Below are 27,952 nucleotides of genomic sequence, written 5' to 3'. Positions count from 1 at the left end.
TTCTCTTTCAACTGGGTCAGGGCCCAATTGTTTCTTTCCCAAGCATACACATGAATTCTGGGAACCCCAATGAGATTCTTGGAATACAGTATGTTATCACACTCCATGGTGCTTACACTCATAGAACAAAAAAAAAATTTTGATTACGTGAACTTTTGAGCATGGAAACAATATTCTCCATAGTAACTTGACAGTTGTCCAAGTTTCTGAGTTCCTCAAATAAAGATAACACTATGTTCAATACCATGATGTGTTTCCTATCTAGTTCCCTTTTGTTTTAGTTACCTATTGCTGTGACCAATGTCTAACAAGAAGCAACTTAGGCAAGAAAGAATTTAACTTGACTCTTACCTTGAGATGACAGCCCGACATCGCAAGGGAAGCCCGAGGCAGCAGGCGTACCTCACAGATGTGGCACTAAGAACTTGCTAACTAATCTGGGAGGGTTAGAATACGAGCAATGACAGTGCTCAGCTGACTCTACCCTTTTAACCATTTCTCTCAGCCTTGTGCTCACATTTACTCTCTGTCTCTCAGTTACTCCTACATGGAAAGGCCCTCCCTCTGAGACATACCCCAAAGTAATGGGCCTGCCTAATTGATTTCTTAATCCAATCAAGTAGAGAATGAAAACTGGAGACCAAACCTTCCCTCTTCCCATTAATGACTCTCTTTTTCTTTCATTTCTTTTAAAAAAATAATTTAAAGATAAAAGACAGCAGAGATGACACAGGGGTTCAAAGTGTTTGGTGTTGAAGCATGGGGACAGAACTTTGGATTCCAGCACCCAGATAAATGCCAAGTGCTGTCCAAGTAATTGTAACCAATGACAGAGGAGGCAGAGACAGAAGGACCCCTGAAGTTTACTGGATGCCCTCCTCTGGCCTCTAGGCATGCCCAAGTGCACACATTTATGTACATAACACACACACACACACACACACACACACACACACACACACACACACGAGACCTAACAGTCCATTTATCATTCCCCATAATGAAAAATTTAGGATCCACAATTACAATGCAATAACATTTACTGAGAACCCTTTGTACATTCAGGAAAAAAGACACGAGATTTTCTTGAAAAGATGAACCAGCTGGAAAAGAAGAAAACATGTATAACCACTCTTCTTTTATTACAGTTATTAGTCCATCATTGCATCCGGTACGGTAGGCTATAAAATGCCTGAGTACTGACCTTGAGCCACTGATGAAGAACTCAGACATGATAGAGAAAAAGAATGCATTTATGAGTAGGACTGCCCTTACCAGTGGGGTTCTGATTCTTATTCCAGGTTCACTGCTATAACCAATGTGACCCCACAGAAAACAGCTATGATCTAGCATTTGTTTTTCATCTGTGTTTGGCAAAGGGACAGTCCAGCCTTCCTTCACAACCAGACTATGTTGCAATTCTATGCCTGTTCGGTCATCTCAGACCAGGTGACTGCAGTGCATGACTACCTAGGGCTCTATCTGGTGGCCAGCTGGAAACCGCAGCTGCGGGAGAAAGCTCAGCCACTGAGATATGTGAGTCACAGGCAGAATATGACGCCAGTGCTCTGGAATCTTTTGGCTCCCTGTGTGCTTGCAACTTGAAATTCAAGGTGTTTACTTTAGTCTATAAAACAAACCCCTTATGGCTAGGGCAAAAGTTACCTTCACATTAATCTCCCCTCTTATAAACCCTAGCTGAGATCAGCTGGTGTACCAGTTAGGTACTCTAGATTTATGTTTTAGAAATGTGGTTTGGGGGGTGGGGAAACAAGCCCCACAAAAGATTTGTACTTTTAAATTTTCAAGAAAGCATGAAGTGAAACAGCTTGTCTTTTTGTGGGCTTTGAAACTCTGGCTTATAATCTTGAGACATCATATAGATTCATTTAAGTTGGGGATAATGTCTGATTAGATTATTTAAATATCTGGCATGTTTAACTGTCCTGATTTTAAGCAAATGAAATTTGGGGTAGAAAAAAAATGAAGTAACCAATATAGAATTCCAGAATCTTCTATAGATCTCTAAATAAGGATATCACCTAAATCACTGAGGGGAATGATTTAAGAAAGTCCTTCCAGAGACAGCCCAAGAGGAGGGTTTCCCAGAGAAGGCTTTGTGTAATATCATCATATCAGAGGGCTACAGCCAAGTAAGCCTGGGAAACTCGAGTTTATTTGCATACCATGGCCTTGTCTTGAAGATTCACAATACACATCAATATATTAAAACCAGAGTCTTTTAAGTAATTGTCCTGGAATAAATCAACCTCTTTAACATTCCCCAAAGTTTGACTATAGGACTATTTTTTTTTTTTTCAGATAACATTTACCACTATGATTTAAACTAATATTCCCTGGTCCTTAAGAGGGAAACAAGGATTAGCAGACTTTTCTGGAAAGGAGCAAATATTAACTATTTTAGACTTTGAGAACTTTACAGATCCTGTCACAACCATTTACTTCTGCTGAGTAGCATGGACAGTACATGAACAAATAGATATAAATCTGTATCAAAAAACAGAAACACACAAACAGCATCCACAAAAGGAGATGGCAAACTATATTTGGCCCCAAAGTAGCAGATTTAAAAAAAAAAAAATGTAATCCTTAAGGAAAAGCCTTCTGCTTACTAGATCATTGCTAGGCCAGACGAAGCCTTCCTTGTAATACAGTAATAACCATAATTTGTTATACTGGTGGTGGCAATAATAACAAAAACTGCGATGATAAAAATAACAGCAACTACATTTACTGAACATGTTGCTACTTGTGAAAGCAACACTACCTTTTCTAATTTCATGCTTCATCCTCTCTGAATTACACAGTTTATCTCATTTCACCAACAAGACGACTTATGTCTATACATATGACAAGAAGCTGTCAGAGCAAAAAGTCAAACACTTGACTCTGACTCCAGGAAATACACAATTCAGTCAAACATCTACTTCTTGAAAGCTGTCATGTTTCTTTCTTTGAGTATATATGCTACAGTACAATCAAAGCTCTCAGTGAATCCAGTTGCCTTATAGCCCCAGGACACATAATGTAACAAAAGATTGATAACAGGAAATAACTGTTCCCCCTTCAAACTAAATAATACATCACTTTACACTATGCTATAGCATCAGTTTAAGGCAGAAAGTAGCTATCTCTTGTTCAAACAGGGACAATAAAACAAGAACAACAAAAACAGCCACTTGTTCCCTCCCTCTTTCCCAGCTAAAGGGAGGTAGCTATCATAACAGCAGTACTAGCAGCTAACATTTCCTGATGGGGTTTATTGTGAGCTACGCACTCGGACCTATTAGACCTATTAGCCCTTGGCATTTTCTCGTCAGTGCTGGAAGTGCTATCATCCCCAGTTTTCAAGGAGAGAAAGGGATGCATAATAAGGTAGGGCTGGCTGTCCTGGGTCAGGTGGCATGCGCCTCCTGACACTCAGCTCAGGTAAAGTAGCTTTAGGCTGTTCATGCAACACCCATCGTTCCCTTAGTAGGCTCTTTCTCTCTCCAAACACCAGCAGTAGAGTGTGTGTATGAGGTAGGGGGTAGGTGAAAAGCACAGAAGTGCAGCAGGAGTAAAGTATGGCCCAATGAGCACCACACCCTTTCCTAGACACCGATAAAAGTACCACTCACAGGTATTTCTAAATTCGGCCCATAAGCAAGCAGTGGTGAGTGTTTGTTTATTCAAGTTCATATGGAAAATCTCTAAATTAACTTAAATTTTCATACATAACAGAAAAGAGGGGCTAGCAATAAGGAAATCCCACTGTGAGGGGTATTTATTTTCTTTTCTCCTCTAGCTCTTCAGTTTTGGAATGAGAGCTTAGATTGTCTTCTTCTCACAAATACAAACATTAACAGAAGCGCAGCTCCCAAGTCAGCTCTTTAATTGAAGGGGAACTTGAAAAGCACCATGCCAATGCCGGAAGCACAGTGCCATGGAATGACCTGCCTAGACAGGAGGGAAAGCCCGTCGGTGCCCCCTTTGAAGTCCAGCTGCCTGAGATTCACTGGCAGCCGACCTTCAAAGAGAGCCGATGCTTCCTTCCCTCAGCCTGGCCGCCAAGCTTCCCGGGCAGCTGGGCGACTTAGCCACTCTCTGCCCAGCTGTCTGTGAACTCTGGCAATCAGTTCAAGTGAGAAATAGTGAGGTGGTGGGGAAGTGGGGGCAGGAGAAGGAAGAGGGAAGGCGGGTGGCCGGCCCAGTGGCGCCAGGGAAAGGAGGATGCTGAGGTTTCCTGGGAGTCAACCTTATCAAAGTCAGTCAAAAGACCATGCTTCCAAAGGCAGCACAACCCAGCTACACTACCGAGCAAACAGCCAGGGACTAGAGAGATCTCTTTGTCCTTACCAACACCAAGCAAAGCTTAAGTGTGCCCTTCTAAAGATGGCCCAGCTTCTGAAGAAAGTAGTCTACTCTCGCCATGGGGATGTGGGGAACCAGGCCAGAAGTCAGTCATCAGAAATGTACAATCCTTTCCTGATTCTGATTTTCCAGCAGTATGAAGTCACTGCTTCTTGGGGACGTTGGGGAGCTGTTTTGTGAACTGTTTTGTGACAACCCTGTGTTCTCCTGGCAGCCAATAGCTGGAACAACTTTTATGCGCCTGTGTAGCAGATGTCTGGGGAACACTGGCCCTTTTAACATAAACAACATCAGGGAGTGATGTTTATCCTCATGGACTACATTCTAGACTTGGAGAAAAGTATTATCAGCTACAGGTGTAAAATGGATAGTGGACAAAAAATAAAAAAATAAAAATAAAAATAAATAAATAAATAAAAACCTTTAAAGAAGGCTAACAAAGAACAACCAAATCAGAATTTGGTAAAGTAGGAAGTCATCACAATGACTCAAAGATAGATGGATGGGAAGGAAGAACTAAAGACCATGAGCATAAAACTAAATAAGATTCTAGATTTGCAAGCTTGGGGCGGGGGGTGTCTCAAAAGCTGGTGGGAAAGTTGATCATAAATTCTATGAAAGATTTTCTCTAATTTATTACAATTTGAGTAGAAAAGAAACACATCGATGAGCTGCTACTGTATACTATGACAAAGTAAACAAAAGGCTTAAATATTCAGATAGATTAGCTAATTGACTTACTAGCAACAAAATCTTCTTCCCTGCTGAAAACTATAGCCAAGCAACCAGCTTAGTTCATCAATATTAAACACATATAATACAAAATGTATTTCTAGATTTTGAAATGCCAATAGATGGAGCACCAATAACACCTGATGAAAGTCACCCACGGTTGTGTGTAAGATACGCCGTGAACAACACGCAGCCAGATTGTCAAGGAGCTATAAAAACGTTACAATAGACTGTACACTAAATAACGGCAGATCCACAGACTACAGTAAACCAATGTTTAATGGGCACCTTGACCACAGCAGTACACCAGTGATGGCTTGGGAAGGCAGGAAAGAAAAAGCCAGGTCAGCCTGATAAGGATGCTTAATCATGGTCTTTGAAATGTTAAGGAGGAGGCCTAGAAATGTGTACAGAAAATATTGTCCCAATAGAAGATCGAAAACATAAAAGATTCAGATGTGTGAAGCAGCACGTTTCTTTGGGAGTGTGGGTGGGACTCAACAGTAGCACAGTAGCATCCAAAGTCAGAGCTCTAATCCCTGGTAATCTTATTTGCCTTTTTACAGTTTGGCTTTTCACTCTGTGGGCAATGTTGACCAACCATGTGATCATATCAATATTTTAAAAGACTGCTTTGTAGGTTCCCTAGTAAGGAGAACAGGGACTGTCTCTGACGTGAACTTAGTGGCAGGCTCTTTGACCACCCCTCCTGATGGGGAGCAGCCTTGCCAGGCCACAGAGGAGGACATTGCAGCCAGTCCTGATGAGACCTGATAAGCTAGGGTCAGATGGAAGGGGAGGAAGACCACCCTAACAGTGGACTGGGAGAGAAGCATGGGAGGAGGTGAGGAAGGGAAGATGGAGTTGGGAGGGAAAGGGGGAGGGGTCTTCAGCTGAGATACAAAGTGAATAAAAATTTAATTTAAAAAAAATTGCTTTGATGTGATTAAGAAAAGCAAGCTTGGACTGGAGAGATGGCTCAAAGGTTAAGAGCACTGGCTGCTCTTCCAGGGGTCTTGAGTTCAATTCCCAGCAACCACATGGTTGCTCACAACCATCTAGTACCCTCTTCTGGAGTGCAGGCATTCATGTAGGCAGAACACTGTAAAAATAATAAATAAATCCTTAAAAAAAGAAAAGCCAACTGAAAGAGAAAAGACTGATAGCAGAGAACTGAGTCAGAAACACCAGCAGTAGTCCTAGTGAGGGCTTTAATCTAAGCACTGGAGAAGTAAGGCCAAGAGCACTTTAAGCTATAGTCAGTGTCTCGGGTATGGTCACTTCTGATTAATGAAGGGGCTGCAACAAATACAGTCTGCCATAGGTAGAAACCTGGCAATGGACAGAGGATGGAGAAGTATCCTCTATCCTATGTATCTTTGCCAACTAAGAGACATAAAAAACTGACACTTGAGCATATTTTCTAGGAGGCAATTGGGATGAAAAGGTAAAACACAGGAAAGGGAATAACTGGCAGAATTAGATCTCAGAGGAAGCAAAAACGGCAAGATCAAGGGCACAAGTGGAAGGGTTAGTGAGGGATGAAGAACTCTTCCTTGGAGAACACAGAGAGAGAGGCAGCAAAAGCAAGGCCAAGAACAGTTACCCACAGGAAGGCACAAAGACAGAAGTCCCATCTGTTGCCCTCATTTTTCCTTGGAGAGAGTAACTAGTGGAAAGACAAAGGCAGGGGAGTGGACAAGAGTCCAGCAAAGCTTGGGGAAAAGTGGAGATTCATTATGACAGAGTTTGTTGAATAAGGAAAAAAAAAAGAGGGACTGCCAAGATGAGGAGGATGAAAATATATATATATTTAGAAGTCTGGAATGGCATTAGCCTGCAAAACTAGGTTTCTCAAGTTGGGCTTACAGCCAGAGCACAAGAGAAAACACACACACACACACACACACACACACACACACACACACACACTATAGCGTTTCAGGGTAAAACACAAAAAAAATATTGCTTGAAAAAGTATAATGTAAAAGTCAAACCTTTTCCTTGTCTCTAGAGACTGTATCAGAGTTAAAGGGGTTAAATGAGCAATTTTTGTCCCCAAAGTCAAAGATGTGATCAGCATAATTCAAGTTCAATTGAGTAGCTCGATTAAAAAGCTAAAATTCTCCCCCTTTTCTTAAATGTACAATTTGTTAGAGAAAATGTCCCTGTAAGAACTAAAAAATTATTTTTAATCTAAGCATTGCATTAATTTACTTGCTAAAAAGGAGTTCTCATTTCACTGGCTTAAAACTGATTTGACAATCTGGAGAGGTGGCTCAGCAGTCAAGAGCACTGGCTTCTCTTGCAGAGAACCCAGGTACATTTCCCAGCACCCACATGGGTGTTAACACCAGTTCCAGTAGATCCAACTCCCTCTTCTGGCTTCTGTGGGAACCAGACAAACATGTAGCACATACATATATGTAAGTAAAATACTCATACACATAAAGTAAAACTTAAAAAAATAAATAAATAAAAAGAAATTGATTTGGGGCAAATTGTTAGTTGTTTGCCCTTTTAGGTTCTGGCATCATAAGAAACGAGACAAAGATCTAACATCTGCTTTTAAAGAAAAATAGACTCTAAATTACGTTCTTAGTGTTTTAATACGATCTTTTGATTGTTAAAAGCTTCTCACAGAAAACCACAGCCTGGGTGCGGTGGTGCAGGCCTGTAATCCCAGCACCCACGGAGGCAGAGGCAGTCGGATCTCTGTAAGTTCCAGGCCAGCCTGATCCACAGAGTGAGTTCCAGGACAGCCAACACTACACAGAGAAACCCTGTCTTGAAACAACAACAACAAAACAAAAAAGAAAGGAAAGAAAAAACCACACTCAATCAGAATACCAAGTTGTGACGCCCAGCTCCAATGGGCACATCTACAAAACACTCACGCTGACAAAGGAAACGGTGGAAGAGCACACTAACTGTCATCCAGTGCCAAACGGTCAGCCCTGAAAACATACACAGAAGTAACATATGGGCTGAGCTGGGTATGTATAGAAATACATATGTCTATACATATATGCATGCAGTAACAATGAAAGAAGAGGCCACGAATTTGAAGGAGACTGGGTAAGGTTATATGGGAGACCTTGGCAGGAAGAAAGGCAGGGGAGACAAACACATCAGTGCCATTACTTGTTTGCAGAATAGTGTTTTACAAACACCTAAGAAGAATCAACAATTTGCTCTCTGATTAAAAACAAGGGTATTTTAATATTTGCATATATGCTACCCAAGAAAAACTCAGAATATACTTTTTCCTCAATTAACTGACATGATCACAGACTCTTAAATTGTTTTCTAAAAAGTAATTGAAGGCAGCCCTAATGAAAGAATTGTGCATAAACCATTGAAGCTTGTTCCTACTAGTAGAAAACAAGATACATATAATGAGAACCTTCTGGTAAACAGATCAGGCACCAATTGCCCCAAAGGTAAACTACCTCGGCCCCTTCTTTAGGCTGTCCTGGAAGTAATCTCTGCAAAAACATTGAGAATACTAAAATTGGCCAGGTGTGGTGGTCCACACCTTTAATCCCAGATCTCTGTGAGTTTGAGGCCAGCCTGGTCTACAAAGTTAGTCCAGAATAGCTAGAGCTGTTACAGAGAGAAACCCTGTCTCAAAAACAAACAAACAAAAAATAGAGAATACTAAGACTGAAACATTTAATTTTCTATTAAAATGAAACATAAACGAAGTATTATAAGTGGTTGTGGGGATGGGTAATGAACAGTCAAATTCTTATAAACAAACAAACAAATAGATAAATAAATAGAACTTCTGAGCATTTGTGAATTTCCATAGTACTCATTAAATGAAACATTCATTCATTCATTCTCCTAACATGAAGAGTACGTAAGCACTTATGAACCTGAGGTTAAACCTGAGGCAGAACCCATAAAGGAAGTGCAAGATGGCACGCTAGGGTGGTCAGAAAACTGACTGAAAGGAAGAAATGGCCTAATTCTGCCTAAGCGGGCAACAATGTCTTTACAGAGGTGACAGCCTATAAAACAGGATCTGAAGAATAATTCAGGGTCCTAGTCATGGTTGAAGTCATGCTGTGAAGAGACACCATGATGAAGGCAGCTCTTATAAAAGAAATCATGTAATTGGGGGCTAGTTTACAGTTTTAGAGGCTTAGTCCCTTATCATCATGGCAGGGAGAATAGCGGCATGAAGGCAGGTGCTGGAACCGTAGCTAAAAGCTATATCATGATCCATAGGCAGAGAGGGACAAGACACTGGGCCTGACACAGGCTTTTGCAACCTTCCCCTCAGTGAGACACCTCCTCCAACAAGGCCACACTTCCTAATCCTTCTAATCCTTTCAAATGGTTCTGCTCACTGGTGACCAAGCATTTAAATATATGAGACTGTAGGGACCATTCTTAGGCAAACCACAATTAGTAAGTCATTATCTACAGAGAGGAGTAAAATATATTCTAGGCAAAGGTAGTAATAACTTTTTTTTCTTTAATTTTTGAGACTGTAACATAACTATGACATTTCTTTTTCCTTCCTCCCTTCAAGTCCTCCCATATACCCTTTCCCACTGTCCTTCAAATTCATGGCCTCCTTTTCCATTGTTATTATATGCACACACACACACAAATACAAACTGCTCAGAAATACTATTTTTTATAACAAGGCAAAGGAAGAATAGTAGATTTAGAAACAATAAGTAATTGTTTAGTAGCCTGTTATTAGTTCTCTTTTCAGTTATCCAGACCTAGAAAATTAGGCCGAATTACTCAAGTTTCAAATTACAAGGTACCTACAGTGAGCATGTGCCTTTTTTAAAACAGTGATTATAATGATTTGTGGAGTAATGAAGGCACATGAACCTAAATAGTTTCCATCTTCAACATAAAATAGTGCAGGAATACCAATCTATGGCCACATTAACCTATTTGAGTGATTTTTAAAATGTACCCATATTAAAATGTTTAAAAAATTACCCATCTAAACAGAAACAAATAAACTGGTACAGGTTTCCTATCAATTTTTACATGGCATCTAGTCTGATTCCTACTTGAAACTCATCTCTTAGATAAACACATTATTTACATAACTGCAGTGAGAACCCCATGTAACATGATTAAATCATGTAAACCATAGCAACTGTCATGAAAGGGTATTATGGGAAATCAGGGAATAATCTTAGAGGAAATACAATCAAAAGTTATCCCTTTAAACTTGCAATCCGGTGGTGACAGATCAGACAGTGGCTGCTGCTCCCCTACAAGACCTAACTGGCTGTAACAACACTACCACATAAGCAGTGAAGTCTCCTACATACGGGATACTGTGCCAAGAACTACAGGGACTAAGAGGACTATGAAAGGGTTCCTGATCCCAGATCACTCAACTTCACAAAGATGACAAAATGCATACAAGTGTGAGGCCAAAGAATAAAAATCACAAGATACAATAGTACCCATAGAGTATTTATTCTTACAGACATATTTTCATGTTGAACCCTTACATTATTTTATTTTTCATTCATAAACCCCCATTACAGAAGCAAGAAAATCAGTTACATAGTTAATTATAATCAACTAATTTAAATTTAAATCTATCCAGTTCTATTCTGGTGTCTGATCTTTTACCGAAAACTGATAGAAACTGTCTAAGGTAATGAAAGAAAAGCCATCACTTCTTTCCCAGGAGACAGATAGCCTTCCACATAGGCCTTGAAGGCAAGTAGCTGCCCATAAATGTGGGAGGAGCCACTGAGACTCAGAGGCACTGAGGGGGAGTACATGGCATGATGGGAAACATACAGAGACTTACTTCGGTAGGACATGGAACGTGGACTGTAAGCAGCAAAATTTAGCAGAGTCAGATTACAAGGGCTTTGACAGGACAGTTGGGACTGCTGCAATGACTGACTAAGGGACTTGGACTCCAATAACTCTCATCCTGGGGTCTAATCAGGTGAGCTATTCTTAGCCTCTCACTCTCAAGCAATGTTTAGCAGCAGGCTTTCTAAATCAGTGGGAGAGGAAGCTATCCAGGGATAAAGGACCGCTCATTCCCCTTCCAATCTAGTGGCAAACAGCCAGTTAACGCCTCTACCACTTTGCCAATATAAAAATCAAGCACATTTGATTGATATTCTGTAAGGAACGTCTCTGGAAGGAGGCTTTGCTGCTATAAGAAAGGATTTAAGGAACCAGGGAAGAATGAGTGGATGATGTACAGGGATTTAGAAAGGCCAGTTTCTTTTCTTCCTTAAGGAGGCGCTCAAGAATACAAAAGAAGCTGGGTACAGTGTTGCACACCTGTAATTTCACAATTCAGGGGCAGAGGTGGTAAGACTGTACCAAGTTCAAGGCCAGTCAGACCTATACAGTGAGACATGTGCACACACACAAACACACACAGCTATACATCAAAGTACGCCTGTGTGCACATACACACAAAAACACACATATATACACACAGAGGGAGGGAGAGAGAGAGACAAAAATGTAGAGACAGGATTTCTAATTATCTACAATATAGGTATTACCCAAATCTGAATCTCACTCCAGCCCATGCCTTGTGCTCTCAAGAATAAAAAAGGTTATTTCTAATGATAATGGACACTTTCATTTACATATGCTACCACCTCCTCCAATCAATATTCCTGCAAGTTAATTAATAATTTTGCTTCCAAAGATGTAAGCCTAGCCCTAGTTTTGCCTTCTTTGCAAATATTAATCTGTTATACTTTCAAAAATGATTTTATAACATTTACTTCTATTGTTTTTAGGTAAATATCAGTACATGGGTCTGCATATGGATAAGTGCAAATGGGTTGAAGTGCCTGTGGAGGCCAGCGGCATTGGAACCCCTGAGACCAGGAGTTATAGATAGCTGTGAGTGTCTGACATGGTTGCTAAACCAAATGCTAAACCATATATATATCTATATATTTTTTTGAGACAAGAAGTTATATGGGCCAGACTAGTGTCAACTTCCACTGTAACAGAAGATGGCCTTGGCCCTGATCATCCTGAGTTTGTGCACACACACCCCCAACATTAAGCATTATCTTTGACTTTTACTGAGTGTTCAATGACATTAGCTGACATATCCCCTTCTAGCAATTAACACAACGTCTACGCTCTCTGAACTATGAGTGAATGCTGATATATTTATAATATCAGCCTGAATGTGTATAAGCTTTACAGTTTACAAAGCACTTGTACATGTATGTTACATTTTATACTCTCAAACATACACTGAAACCATTAGGAAAGAAGGATGTAATATCTTCCTATTCATATCCAAAAGCCAAAATGGATCAGAAATATTAGCTGACCCACTCAATGATGCTTCCATACTTCGTGTCAATTATTATGACCCAAATAAGCAGCAGGCTCTGTGCTCTCATTATCCCCACCTGTATGTCTTTACCATGGCAATCTTCCAGAAGCCTCCTGTTGATCACATTAGTTCTATATGCACAAACCTTCAGGAGCTGACATTGCAAAACAAGTAAGTTTTAAAAATAAGTGTCTAAAAATAAAACTGTCTGGTCCCAATTTAAAATATTAAGCTTAGTTCCTATTCTCTCATTGAAAATCCTTAGCTCAGGGTGATAAATGTGGATATATTTGTGTTTTTCTACATATAGACATCCAGTTAGACCAGCACCATTTGTTGAACATGCTGTCTTTTTTTTCATTGTATGGTTTTGGCTTCTTTAGTATCCATACTAAAGATGGATGTGGGTTTATTTCTGGTTTTTCTATTCGATTCCATTGATCCACCATTCTGTTTCTATGCCAGTACCACGCAGTTTTTATTACTATTGCTCTGTAGTACAGCTTGAGATCAGGGATGGAGATACCTCCAGAAGATCTGTTGTGGTATAGGATCTTTTTGGCAATTCTGGGTTGGTTTTTTGTTTTGTTTTGTTTTTCCATATGAAGTTGAGACTTGTTCTTTTAAGGTCTGTAAAGAATTGTGTTGGTATTTTGATGGGAAATGCATTGAATCTGTAGATTGCTTTTGGAAGGATGGCCATTTTCACTATGTTAATCCTACTGATCCATGAATATGGGAGATCTTTCTATCTTCTGATATCTTCTTCTATTTCTTTCTAAAGTCCAAGTGGATCAAAGACCTCAATATAAAACCAGACACTGAATCTGTTAGAAGAAAAAGTGGGGAAGAGCCTGGAACTCATTGGCACAGGAGACAACTTCCTGAACAGAACACCAACAGAACAAGCTCTAAGAGCAGCAATCATAAATGAGACCTCATGAAACTGGAAAGCTTCTGTAAAGCAAAGGACACTGTCATCAGAACAAAATGACAGCAAAATGACAGAATGGGAAAGGACCTTCACCAACCCTATATCTGACAGAGGGCTAATATCCAGAATGTGGATATTGAACTGTATAAAGAATGTATAAAGAACTCAAGAAATTAAAAAGCAATAAATCAAGTAATCTGATTTAAAAATGGGGTACAGAGCTAAACAGAGAATTCTTTATAGAGGATTATTGAATGGCAGAGAAACACTTAAAGAAATGCTCAACATCCTTAGTCATCAGGGAAATGCAAATCAAAACAACCCTGAGATTTCATCTTACACCCATCAGAATGGCTAAGAACAAAAACTCAAGTGACAATACATGCTAGAGAGGTTGTAGAGAAAGGGGAACCCTCCTCCATTGCTGGTGGGAATGTAAACTTGTACAACCACTTTGGAAATCAATCTTGTGCTTTCTCAGACAATTAGGAACAGTGCTACCTTGAGATCCAGCTATACCACTCCAAAGCATATATCTAAAATATGCTAAAACACAAGGACATTCGCTCAGCCATGCTCATAGCAGCTTTATTCATAATAGCCAGAATCTGGAAACAATGCGGATGTCCCTCAATGGAGGAATGGATACAGAAATTGTGGTACATTTACATAATGGAATACTACTCAGCAATTAAAAACAAGGAAATCATGAAATTTGCAGGCAAATGGTGGGAACTAGAAAAGATCATCCTGAGTGAGGTATCCCAGGAGCAGAAAGACACACATGGTATATACTCACTTAAAAGTAGATATTAGACATATAAGATAAACATACTAAAATCTGTATACCTAAAGAAGCTAAGCAAGAAGAAGGAGCCTGGGTAAGAAGATGAATCCTCACTCAGAAAGGCAAACAGGACAGACATCGGAAGAGGGAAAACAGAAAACAGGACAGGAGTCTACCACAGAAGGACCCTGAAAGATTCTACCCAGGATATTGAAGCAGATGCTGAGACTCATAGCTGAGCTTCAGGCAGAGTGCAGGGAGTCTTGCAAAGGAAAGGGGAGATAGAGAGACCTGGGGGGGGGGGGACAGGAGTTCCACAGGGAGAGCAACAGAACCAAGAAATCTGGGCCCAGGGATTTTTTTCTGAGACTGATGCTTCAACCTAGGACCATGCATGGAGATGGCCCAGAGCCCCTGCACAGATATAGCCCATGGCAGCTCAGTCTCCAGGTGAGTTTCCTGGTGAGAAAAACAGGGACTGTCTCTGACATAAACTCAGTGGCTGCTCTTTGATCACCTCCCCCTGAAGGAGGAGCAGCCTTGCCAGGCCACAGAAGAGGACAATGCAGCCAGTCCTGATGGGACCTGATAGACTAGGGTCAGAGGGAAGGGGAGGAGGACCTCTCCTACAAGCGGACTTGGAGAGGGGCATGGGAGATGAGGGAGGTAGGGTGAGATTGGGAGGGAATGAAGGAGAGGGCTACAGCATGGATACAAAGTGAATGGACTATAATTAATAAAAAAAATTAAAAAATAATAATAAATAAATTTTAATAAAAAGAAAATCCTTAGCTCTAGATAACGCCGAATGCTACTTCCCATTAGAATAACTAATCTTCCACTTTGTACCTTTGCCTAAGCTATTGCTTGAGAACTTGACTTTTTCCTCTCCCCTGTACATTGTAATCCAGACATCTTTTCCTGCAAGAATCTCTTCTAGTATGCACATAGAATGCTTCTTAAAATGTTTTTTCTTCTTATTTGGCTTTTATAAAGTTAGACAAAGAACTATGCTTTTAAAGATCTTACCAATGAAAATTCACAATGTTAAAGTTCATGTCCCTTCTAAGAGTCATTTCAAACATCATTCAGAGTCAACTCACAATGCAACTAATAAAAAGTAAATTAATGGCTTTTTAAAATAAAAAAAAATCCATTTATTTGGAACAGAGCAGAACACATGGAAGGGTTGAGGTCAGAGTCAGCCCTGTCAACTCCTCACAGGAGTTGTTTCTTTCCCTCCACCATGTGGGTTGCAAGGACACAACTCCGGGTCCTCAGGCCTCACAATAAGTGTCCTTACCTGCTGAGCCATCTTGCCTAATGTCCTACAGCAAAAGTTTCAAAGAATCAGTGGAATTTGAAAGTAATATGACTTTAAACACTGAATTTGCCTAGCACAGAAGAACTCCTGAGTTTGATTCCTAAGCATCACTTCATTAAAAAAGTTATAATAATAACAGTAGTAGTAAATTGTTTCAAATGATTGTTTATATATGAAATAAGATCTCTCAAGTTACTTTTCTGCTCATAAAAAAGGCATACTTCCATGACTCAAAATTCCATGAATAACCAACTACAAAAAGCAGAAGGTACTCAGTTATATTATTTTCACTGTTTGGTTATTCTGGCACACAGAAGTAGCGGTGGTCACAGCTGGTGCTGAGGCCTGAACCTAGAGCTGTGAGTGTACTGGAGGACAGCGCTAGCCCCAAGCCACACTCCAGCCCACAGTGATGTTTCATTCAAAGCCAAAGACAATTCCCAAACTACCAATTTTGTCCACTGACTCCAGATGACACAAAATGGTTATGTTGATATTTTATTTTATAGACACTTCTCACAGTTGAGCTGCCAACAGATGGCCACCAAAGAACAGCTCTTTCTCTCTTTCTGGAAAATTTTATTCTAAAAAGCAAAAATATTATTACCTAGTTTAAGTCAACATAGGAATTAATTACAGTGGGATTTTAAATGATGGCATCATTCTTTATGGTGGAGTGGCTTCCTAAAGGCACAGAGAAGCAGAAGGAAATCAGGCATGAAAACAGGAGGAACTTGGACATGCTGAAAGTGTTGGTATAATGATTTTTCAGGGCTTGGAACTGGAGCTAAAGCACTGACAAAATGGGCAAGTTCTCATTCTTATGGTGCTCACTGCACACCCTGAAGTAATCTGTCCTCTAATTTGGAAGCAATATGCTTTGCATGCCTATTTACATTATTTTAACATTAGGTTTAGCATAGTCAAGACAGCTGAGCCCCAACTCTAAGACTTCAACCATAGATAAAGGGTAGAGTCAACTCCTTCCTGTCACGTGTACATACCCCATACAATGTTTTAGAATGTGTAGACTGGTGAACGTGATATCCTTCTGAGATGTTCAGAGAGTTAGGTCATGTCCCAACTCTCTATAAGAAGATAATACATTATAGCATATCTTAAAACATGTTCCGTGCATATGGACAAAGGAAGAATTAAAAGAAGTAAAGTAGGAACTGGACTAAGTAGGTGAAAGAGCCCATGCCACCAAGACCTGAGGACCTGAGTTTAATATACAGATGACATGACAGAGGAGAACCAACTCCCAAAAGCTGTCCTGACTCCTGCATGCACAATGCATTCCCATACTCACACATGTACGTCATTCACACACCCATGTACACCAATATAAACAACAACATTTTTTAAAGGAAAATTAGGGCTAGGTGTTTTGGCAGTGGTAAGTGTACTTACCTCTCATGTGTAAGGCCCTGAGTTCTATTTGTTAACACTATTTACTTATGAAAAAGAAAAAAACAAAAAACCAAAACACTACACTAAACTGTGATTTCTAAAATAGAAGTTACTAAAGTAATTAATGCAAGCTGGCAGTAAGAAAAGCTATTACTGTAGTTATCATTTTTATTTTTATTTTTATTCATTCCTTTAAAATTTCATACATGTACCTCAACCATATCCACACACACAAACAAAAAAATGTGGTTTTGTAATTGGATTTAAGGCTCACTCCATGAGAGGGAACCCATCCTTGACACTGCTTAGGTGGCCAAGAACTGACACTAGGAATGCCAAGGACCTAGGGGGAAACCAAATACTACCATTCTGTTAAAGAAAACATGATAATAAAACGATCCTAACAACATTCTGCTACACTCATAGATCAGTGCCTTGCTCAGACATCATCAGAGAAGCTTCGTTATGAAGTAGACAGAACAAACACAAAGACCCACAACCAGACAATGTGCAGAGGGTGAGAGACCTTGGAGTACTCAGTCCTCAATGGGATGTCTAGAGCAAATCACTCCCCTCAGGGCTCAGGAAATGCAGACGAGAATCTTAGAATTTTTCTAAGAACCTGTGGGGTTGGAAGACACTAAAGAAACAAGGCCTCCTATATAGAGCACGTGAATTCAGAGACTCTGGCACATGCATAGATCATGGGCAGGTCTGCACCAAAAGGGTCCAGTAGAGCGGAGAACTCAGACACCATCTACAACTATTAACCATTTGCAAATGAAAAATTACTTTTCTCCAACAGTCTCAGTGGGGACTTAAAAGTACTCTTAAGGGAAGGCCCCATGACCAGCAGTAGACAGCTGGACAAAACCGACTCAATGGCAACCTTGCAGGTTTGTCTCATAATGCTTTCTTAGGGCTTTCATTCTTTTCTTTCCTTCTTCTTTCTTTTCCTCTCCCTTCTTTTCTTTTCTTTTCTTTCTACCTTATAGGTTCTTTTTATATATATCATAGCTTCTGGATTTGTCTTGTGGGATTTCTGTGTCAATGAATATGTGTGACTGTGTCTATATGTGTTTCTTGAGCTTTTTATCTGGCTCTTTTTTGTTGTTGTTGTTCTATTCTTATTTGTCTGCTTTTGTTTTATCTTATCTTTTTCTTTATTTTTTATTAATTACAGTTTATTCACTTTGTATCCCAGCTGTAGCCCCCTCCCTCATTTCCTCCCAAGTCCACTGTTAGGGGAGGTCCTCCTCCCCTTCCCTCTGACCGTAATCTATCAACTCTCATCAGGACTGGCTGCATTGTCTTCCTCTGTGGACTGGTAAGGCTGTTCCCCCCTCAGGGGGAGGTGATCAAAGAGACAGCACTGAGTTCATGTCAGAGACAGCACCTGTTCCCCTTACTAGAGAACCCACTTGGACACTGAGCTGCCATGGGCTACATTTGAGCAGGGGTTCTAGGTTATCTCTATGCATAAAAATATGGAATGCTTCATGAATTTGGGTGTCATTCTTGTGCAGGCGCCATGCTAATCTTCTCTGTATCATTCCAATTTTAGTATATGTGCTGCCAAAGTAAGCACGTTTTATCTTATCTTATTATTCTTTAGATGCCTGTTTGTTTTCTAATTGGAAAAATAAAGGGTAGGGGTTTGGGTGGAAGGGGAGGTGGAGAGGACTTTAGAGAAGGTGAGGGAGGGGAAACTGTGACCAGAATATATTTTTAATTGAAATATGATATTTTTCATTTGAAACTGAAAAATATATTTTCAACAAAAAGTAAAGTTGAATTAATTATTTTTTGTAAATAAAGACATGAAAGATGGAGGAAGAAAAGAAATATTAAACTCTGCTAACCACTGGAAGGAAAATATTGAGCTATGGAGAACACGGACAAACAGGGTATGGTACAGCGTTAATGGTGGCTAAAAAGCAAACTGAAATGAGCTGTCACCAGTCGTTTACTTAGTTGTTCTTAGAATAAGCACAAGCTACTATAAGATATCCACGATCAATATGTAAAAAGTGCCTAGTTGTCAGAACTACTAGCAGAGAGTACGTATTCATACTTACTAGGACTAGACTGGATGGGGAAGAAGGTTAAGAGTCATTCTAAATATAACAAAGTCCATAATGCACCAAAGAAATAAAAGAGAAAAATCTGAAGGTCACATTTTTCAAAGGTCAGTAGTAGTAGTAGTAATAGTAGAAGTATTGAGAGCAAAAATAATTCTTGTCATGAATAGACTCCTAGGAAGCAGATGAATGAACAGTTATACTAGTTCAGGAGGGTAGCCTATGCTAAGTATATGGCCTGCATCTTCAGACTCCACCACCATCTGGTCCAGGAAAAGTAATACTAAAGACTTTTTTAAAAAATAAATTTATTCATTTATTCATTTTACATCCCGATCACAGCCTCCTCCCTCCTCGGCTACCAGTCCACCCTCTCACCTTCTTCCCCCTTCCCCCCTCCGTTTCTCCTCAGAAAAGAGAAGCCACTCCACCCCAGTCCATCAAGTCCATCAGGACTCAGTGCAGGAGAGTATATCTCAGTTTTCTTCCAGTCCTCATCAACTTCTGAACTTTATAACTATCTAATATTTCTAGCTGGGATCACTAAAGAAAAGTTCCAATTGTTTTTAAGGTGATAGAAACATGGCAAATTTGCTTCTTTAACTTTCTCATTTTGTCATTCCATACACTATTTCTAAATTTGTAGGGACAATTTGCAGCTTACAGAAGTCAAGCATAAACACAGCTTTAAGATCAAAAGGTAAGCTGACACAGAAGACAAGTATCTGTTCAGGGTTGAAGCCAAAGTGTGACCTATGCTCAAGTCTTTTTAGCCTAGAGGGAAAATTCTTAGATCTAAATGTCAGCATGTCCTCTTAAAATTATCACTGTGATTATTTTTAACTCCATCATTCTCTCAATGAAAAAAAAAAGCATACAATATGGTCTATTTACCAGAGCTAGTGGATACCACATCAGAAAGAGTAAGATGTATCTACAGAATTATCAAGAAAATACAGTGACAACAACTGTCAGGAATGTTCACTCTATGTTCTAAATGGCAATGGCTAGAAAAACCAGTTTTGATTGTAGAGGTCTTTCATTTCCTTGGTTACATTTCATATGAGAGAGAGAGAGTGTGTGTTAGTTTGTCATTGGTATATGGAAGGCTTCTGATATATACGTGTCCTAAATATTTGTCCTTATACCCACAGATAAGTGGTTCTCACTCCCATCAAAGGACTTCTTTGCAACAGATGCAAAACATTATAAAAACCTACAACCCATCAAAACTGTGACACCCAGGCCCCGTGGACACATTTACAATATAACATCTGCATTTAAGGCTCATGGATTGTTGAGGAAGAGGAGGCAGAAAGAGAGTAAAAGCCAGAACATCGAGGATGTTGCTGTGAGATTGTATCTCCTAGGAATGTGTGACACTACACACATCAAGTCTTATCAACATGACTCAAACATAACAACAACAGATGTGCTAACATTGATGGGAAAAGCCGATGAGGCCTCAACCCTACACAAGAACTACAGGCAACTAAGGCATGCTGAGAGGAGAAAGTCTTCCTCTGGGAGAGCACACCAACTGGTTATCCAATACCAAAAGGTCATCCCTGAAAACTTACATACAAGTAATATTATACAGACTGAGCAGGTTGTATATAGGAATACATAAGCATACACACACAATTAAAAAAAGGAGGCTATGAAACAAAGAGAGCAAGGGAGGGTTTATGGAAAGGTTTAGAGGGAGGGAAGGGGAAAAATAATGTAATTATACTGTAATCTTACAAATAAAAGAAATCATTTCAAAAATAAAAGTAGAAAAACAGGATATTAATGTGGGAGGCAGATGGGGTAGGAAGCACTGGGGAGAACTGAAGGGAGGTAGTGATGGATATATGTGCTCAATATATACTGTATAAATGCATGAAACTTCCAAAATACAAAACTGTATCATTAAAAAAATAAAGCAAGTTTTTGCAAGTTAGACGAATAGAATAATATCTTAAAAGTTTTCAGAATCTTCTTACCTAAGTAAATAAAGAAAGCTAGGTTTGGGGACTCAAGACCATAATCCCAACCATTGGGAGGCTGAGGTAGGATGATGGTTCTGAGCTCAAAGCCAGCCTGTCCTAAATAGTGAGCTATGGGTCAGAAATCAGTAACTTTTGTTTTTCATCATTATGTTTTTATAATCATGATAATTCTTTTTACTCATCATCAACTATCTCTAGAATAATTTTTTATACGTGGCACCTTAAAGGAAATACATATGTATTTTTTAAAGCCCAGTGAACACAAAGGCCATTCACTGGCTTCTCCAGAAGTGACTAAATAAAAATTAGGAAGAAACAGTGAATAAAAATAAACCCAAAGGGAGTAACCCTTTACATAAAAAGCAGCAGCAGCAGTCCCTGTGCTCAGGTTTTGAAAACCTATCCTAACTGCCCATTGTGATGGAAGCCCAGAAAAACAGTCCTCAATTTCAAAATTCAGACCATGTATTCAGTGAGGCAAGTCTGACCACTGTATTACAAACGAGACTCTCCGAGTGGATATGAACTGTTATCCACCTCTGAAAACTCATCTAAACTTTGCTCAAATTTTTTGTGTGTAAGTTAGCAGTCAGTTAAAGGAAAGCAAATTTCTTGATGGGGCTGTTGGTAAAATGACTCTTGCATGCAGTCCTGCTTTGTTTGTGGACAAGGGACTCTGCTCTGTGGTTACTTACCCGTGCATGCTTTAAGTCTCACTCCTTTGTTTTCTCGGTTCTGTGTTCACTCTGGTTTAAGTCTGTCAATGGCTCTAACCTTCACTTGGCTACTGGTATGAGCATCCCTGTTGCAGAGAATGCATTCCAAAGGCAGTAACTCTTCTGGGTAGGTTCAACGGGTCTCTGATGGTGGTCATGGTGAAGAAATGGTGAAGGAGTTGTGTTTTAGGTACAAAGTATAGCCTTGACTCCTGGTTGGCATGTTCTGGGGATAGTCAGGCCACTGTTTCTCAAACTCAACTACTTTAAATTCTTTGTGTCAATATAAAAATGAAAGAATCTCTTGGAGGAGGTGGGGGAGGAAGGAGGTGGAGTATTTTACCACAAATGTAAAAGAATATTCTCTGGAAACAGGAGTGTGGATGAGCATTTTACATTATTATGTTGTCTATTCCTGCAACTACTATTGTTAGTCACTAAGTCTTCAAAAGAAGTCAAGCCTGGTGTATGGGCAAACCCCTTATTCCCAGCAGATGTGGTAGGAGGCCATTTCAGCAACACAGCGAGTTTGTGTATCCAGTTTGTGTATTGTTGTTTTATTGAGACCCTGCCTCAATAAAACAACAATAACAAGGCTGTTAAATACTTGCTTACTGTCATACAAGCAGGGAGATTTATACCTAAGAAACCTAGATCTCTGTGACTTTAAAGGCACTGACTTCAACTAATCTATCATGGTTTTCGAGTCCCTGAGGACATTTGCACTTGCTACCAACTCTTCTATGTTTCTGAAGCCTCTACTTAAAGACAGGTGTGTGCACACTACACTCACTCACACACACTTACACTCAAGCCTGTTCACATACCCAGCCTACACTGAATGCATATTGTCCTTACATGGTGGGAGAGTCAAAAGAATTCTAAGTTGAACCATCCAAGTCAGGGACATTCTGCCTGGTATGAGAGGTGCACTTTCTAAGAAGGTAGGTGTAAGAATACAACAGACCATGTCTGGCTTATATTTTGTGGACTAAAATTATTCCTAACTTATCAATACACACACAAAATAATTACTGGGGCCGGAGAGGTAGCTCAGTGGTTAAGAACTCTGGCTGCTCTTCCAGAGGACTGGAGTTTGATTCCCACCGCCCACATGGCTACTCACAACCATCTGTAATTCCAAAGGATCTGTTAGTCTTTTCTGGACCCCATGGACACGGCAATGCTAAGACATGCATGCAAGCAAAACATCCACACGTTATATAATAAAATTCTTAACAAAGTAAGCACCACAGATTTTGCTGTGGCTTTTTTTTCTTTTGCTATAACTTCAAACTAGAAGTTCAGTAAACCGTCTAAGATACCCTTTCCCTGTTGAACACAATTTATGTGTGGGAAAACATTCATGCCCCATCAAAGTATCTTTAGTATCTCCATATGTTTTAACTCAACATTTTGGAAAGCCTTGTTCTGCTACTAAATGGTTTATAGGCAAACCTTCCTAGGTTTAAAAATAAAAATACCAAAATGTCATCTGGCTACTAGATCTAGTCAATGACAACTCAATTTAAGTTATGGCCACTTAAACTTAGCAAAATATCTTCATTTTATGCCATTTTTATAATCTTGATCCACTATCTCAGTAATAAAACGTAACACATAAATATTGTACAGAATGAATTAGTGCCTTCAATGTATATGGACTTGTCACTATATTTTCCTTAAGGGAAATACATATAAAATTTAGAAGTACTTTTAATTTAAGTGTTATCACTTAAAAAATACAGCTAATGGGGAAAGGCCTCTGTTAGTGGCTCCCTGCCTGAGTGCTTGGGTCTAGACCAACTGATCGCTTCTCTTCTTCAACCTCTACTCCATTTCACAGTAACCCCCTTCTTTCTGTGCTCCTTCCTGTTGTTTTTCCTAATTCTTTTTCCTTTTACTCAGCTTTGTTCATTCTCTGTAGGCCAACAGATAAGAAAGGGGATTTTTTTCCTAGGTAACTCAGATCTTCATCAGGCAGATAAACCCTTAATGGTATGTTTTACCTTTAAACAACCTCTGGTAGAGAATCCATAGGTCTTTCCCGGTTGACAGCCCTTATTAGTTGAGCGGACTAATGGGATTCCACTCCTGGGAGATCCTAGAAACTGCATCTCATGTACAGGATGAGACTTCCGAGGAGAAATCCTGCTCTCCTCAGACACTTTAGACATAAGAATACTAAGCTTGTGGAGCTGTGGTGACCAAGTATACTGAAAACAGTTAGAAAATAATTCTGTGACAGAGTGGATGGCAGTGTCAACTGCTACATAATTATTACTGTTACTAGTATTGCTATTGTTGATCCCAATATTATTATCGATGTTGAGATAAGTAGTGTTGGGAAGGTGAAGGTTCTCCAGTCAAGCTCTGTATGTTACACTAAAAGGAAGCCAATTTTAATTTTTACGTGTATGCATGTTTTCCCTGCATGTATCTATCTATCTAAGTATATTGCAGAAAGAGAGAGCTGGGGCCTCTAGAACTGGAATCATGAATGGTTGTAAGTCGCCACAAAGGTGCTCTGAACTAAACCCAGGTCCTCTACAAACATGGCAAGTGCTCTTAACTGCTGAGGCATCTCTCCAGCCCTCCACCCCAACTAACTGGCAGGGGTTGGGAGAGAGTCTGTCTTGCTACAGTTCTATAACACATTAACAAGATTATGAATGAGTGTTGAATAAATGAATGGACACTTACTGACCTTCAACTTACCACCAGGGATCTTCCTATGCTCTGTCACAAAAGTTATCTTATTTAATAAGTATTACTAGGTACACATGAAGGTCATTGATTTTACATAATAAACAGCTTTTTATCAAGTTGAAGCTACTTTTGGAGGGCATATAAACAAAAAAAAATGAGCTACGTTGGGTTAGTTCAGAGTGTTCATAATGATAACTATATGTCAATTTTTTCTACAAAAAGTCTATAGATTACAGACCATTTAAGCCAAGAAACTATGAACACAATCCATTTGTCAATCAATTATTATTAGCCTGATTTTATATTTAAATCGTGAAAATTTGATCTTTATCACAGAGCTTCATATTATTCGAGAGTAGCACCTCTATTCTACTGTTTCTCGGAGGAAGGACAACAAGGGAAACAGCAATCACTGTGCTAAGTAAAGCATATTCTGAGACCTCAAAGGTTCAGTTACACAAGACTCTTGAGAGAGCAGGCAATCCCTTTAATAATCATGTGAGAGAAGGAAGGAATAAAGCTGCACCAAGATACATTTAGATGGAAAGGAAATCATTTATACAAATGAATCTCATGATGAGAAACCTGCTTGTATAATTCTCCTTAATTAATCTGAATAAACCAACCAGAAAGTCATTTAGTACTTATCTGTCTTTTTATTTGGGTGGAGGGACATTAAGACTGAGTCTCATGTGACTCAGGCTGGCTCTGAACTTTCTATGTAGCTGAGCCTGGCCTTGAACTCCTAATCTCTGTGAGTTCCCAGCCAGCCTAGTCTACAGAGCAAGTTGCAGGTCAGCCAGGGCTATACAGAGAAACCCTGTCTCAAACAAACAAACAGACAACTGGGAAATATTTCAAGCATTTTGAAGCACTGGGTCTTGTTATCCCCTTTAATTTGATGCTAACGCACAAAAAGTTTCTGGAAAGTTGCAAGAAATGTGGTCAGTTACTAAGTCTTGGGTAATTAGTAGAAAGACAATAAAACAGAGGGGACAGTGAAGAACACCGAGCACTGAGAGCTAACTTATCACCGGCTGCATCACACCCCCAGTCGCAATGAATCAAAGAGTAGGTTAAGACCAATGCACAGAGACCAGAGGACTGCTTCACATTTTTGGCTCAGGCTCTGCTTTCTGTATATAAAAGCCCTACTAGTAGCTCTATTAAATGAACATTTAACATTTACTATTTTGTTTATAATACTTAAAACAGTAATGTTGGGCCTTGTCAGCTTACAAAATAAATCATAGATGTCCTGCAGCTGAGAAACATGCCTCAAGAAATAGCTCTAGTAGACAGAGGCATCCCTTATATAGGCCTTCCAGAGACTATAGCCATCAGCAGAGTCTGGCCATGTTGGAGGAAATTAACACCCCCATCTAGACATCTGCAAAGGACTTTATTTGTGCCTTAAGAAATGCCAAAAGATTATTTAGTTAGTTCGTTTTGATGAGCACTACCCCATAGTAGCAGTCAAAATAAAAACCAAAATTAAAATTGTTCAAAATAGCTAAGATAGCACAAAATCAAAGCAAGTACTCTCCATTTACTGCAATGCAAATTCTCAACTCCCAGAGTCTATTTACTACTAGAACATTAATACAACAGGGGATAATAAAGTCTAATTTACATAATCATTCTTCAAATTAAGACCTGTACTTTATATTTTACAGCACAGTTTGTGGCTAAACATGGTGGTGTGTATTAAGTGATTACAGCTCTTGGTAGGACAAGGCAACAAGGGATTAAAGTTCCAGGCCAGCCTGGGTTATACACTTAGTTCCAGGCCAGCCTGGTAGATACCTATCTCAAGCAACAACAAAAGCATATTTTACAATGTGACTTATGTTGAATATCCATGTGTTAACTTTAACTTCAAAGTATCTGGTCACTACCACTTCCATCCAGAAAACTGCGGAGGTGTCTGAAATCGCTCTCGGAAGAATACCTCACCCCAGCCTTTGCCTACGCCCTCCTCAGCCCTCCCTTAGAATGAAGCTAGTTTAGCAGTTTGACTCTAACAGACAAAAACAAAAGTTTGTATTCACAAATAAGATAAGAAAAATGAACAGGCCTTGATAGCCCTCTTTTTTCCCTTCTTAGACACAAGTTGCCCAAGGGGAGTAATTTTCTGTTCCTGCCCTGCCTCCCTGCAGCAGCCCTAGGTCAGCTCGCGTGGATTCCTGTCCCATTGCAGGCGTTGGTCTGCAGGAATTTCTGCCTTTTCTTCTACTCTATCTCTAATAATGGTAAATTCTGGTCTTCATCCATCTGCTTGAGTAATGAGTCTTATTTTCTAATTGATTTAGACCCTAAGCAAAGATGAAGATTACTAATTACACAGACACCTACAAACCCCAGACACACACACACACACACAGTCATACCACCTTGTATATTCTGTGTAATATCTGGAAAGTCCTATTTTTCGTGATGTGTTTAGAGCTGACTCATCTTCTACATAAACTCTTCTATTTTTGATATAAATATGGGCTATATTTACCATCTGAAAACAATTAGCCAAAACCAACTTTCTTTGATAGCTATTAAATAGAGCAAAGCTGGGGATGAGTTTACAGAGGATATCATGAGTGATGCTCTTTGGATCTGTAGTCTACTGAAACTGAAGACAGGGCTATAAAATGACTGCCTCGTTATGATTACACATAATGTGGATGAGAATTCAAGGCCAGCCTGAGCTAAATAGCCAGATATTTAAGTTAAGTATAGGTATGATGGCACATACCTACAATATTACCACTCAGGAATATGAAGCAGGGGAGTAATGTGAGTCAAAGCCACCCTGTACTATATAGTTCAAAGTTAGTTTGGGCTACACAGCAAGATCCTGTCTCAAGAAACTGAATGGGGGGGGGGTTCATCTTGCTGAATAAGTAATTTTGTCTGAATTCAAGTCAATAAATCATGACGAAAGAATCTTATCACTCTTTTGAATTAGTTATTTTCAGTACATTTCCAGCAGAATTATGCCTTTTTGAACCACAAAGTAATATCCTAGGGTCAAAGTTTCTGGCTCTACCACTTACTGGCTGAGTAATCCCAGGCAAGTTGTTAAAACTTTTCTCTTATGTACTTTAATTTTCTCATCTTAAAACATTACCTAACAATAGCACTTACTTCAGAGTATTTTCCTACAAGGATCAAATGAATACACATATAAGCAAGTGTGTGCATGTGAGTGAATGAAACACTTAGAATATTACCTGACATAAAGTAAATATTTAATAAATATTACCTCTTATTGATACCATATGTTTTAGAAGATAAAAAGGCTAGACATACTGTGCAACTAAGCATCGCCATACACCAAAGCATAAATCAACCTTTATAACACTTGATTTATACATTATATAACACTTGATTTAGTAATTTGAAAAGACCAATAAAGCAAGTGAAAATCAAATCTAATGTATATAAAATACATAGTGCCCTCACAGGTTTTTATTTAATTTTATTTAATATTTATTTATTATAGTTTATTCACTTTGTATCCCAGCTGTAATCCCCTCCCTCATCCTCTCCTAACCCCAGCCTCCC

At 39.4% G+C, this 27,952-nt stretch overlaps 1 protein-coding gene and 1 non-coding gene across 2 annotated transcripts in view; both read right to left on the bottom strand.

The window, feature by feature from the left end:
- Positions 1–27,952, bottom strand: part of Wdr70 (WD repeat domain 70) — a gene marked incomplete in the record, with an annotated part of 139,360 nt that overhangs the window by 48,568 nt on the left and 62,840 nt on the right.
- On the bottom strand, positions 18,373–18,479 carry LOC129671977 (U6 spliceosomal RNA). The gene has a single exon (XR_008719445.1). It is a non-coding gene; the product is annotated as a U6 spliceosomal RNA (small nuclear RNA).

Source organism: Psammomys obesus, unplaced genomic scaffold (assembly GCF_907164565.1).
Source record: "Psammomys obesus unplaced genomic scaffold, mPsaObe1.curated_primary_1811, whole genome shotgun sequence".
In the NCBI taxonomy this organism is placed as follows: Eukaryota; Metazoa; Chordata; class Mammalia; order Rodentia; family Muridae; genus Psammomys; species Psammomys obesus.
This window is presented reverse-complemented; position numbering and strand designations above follow the sequence as displayed.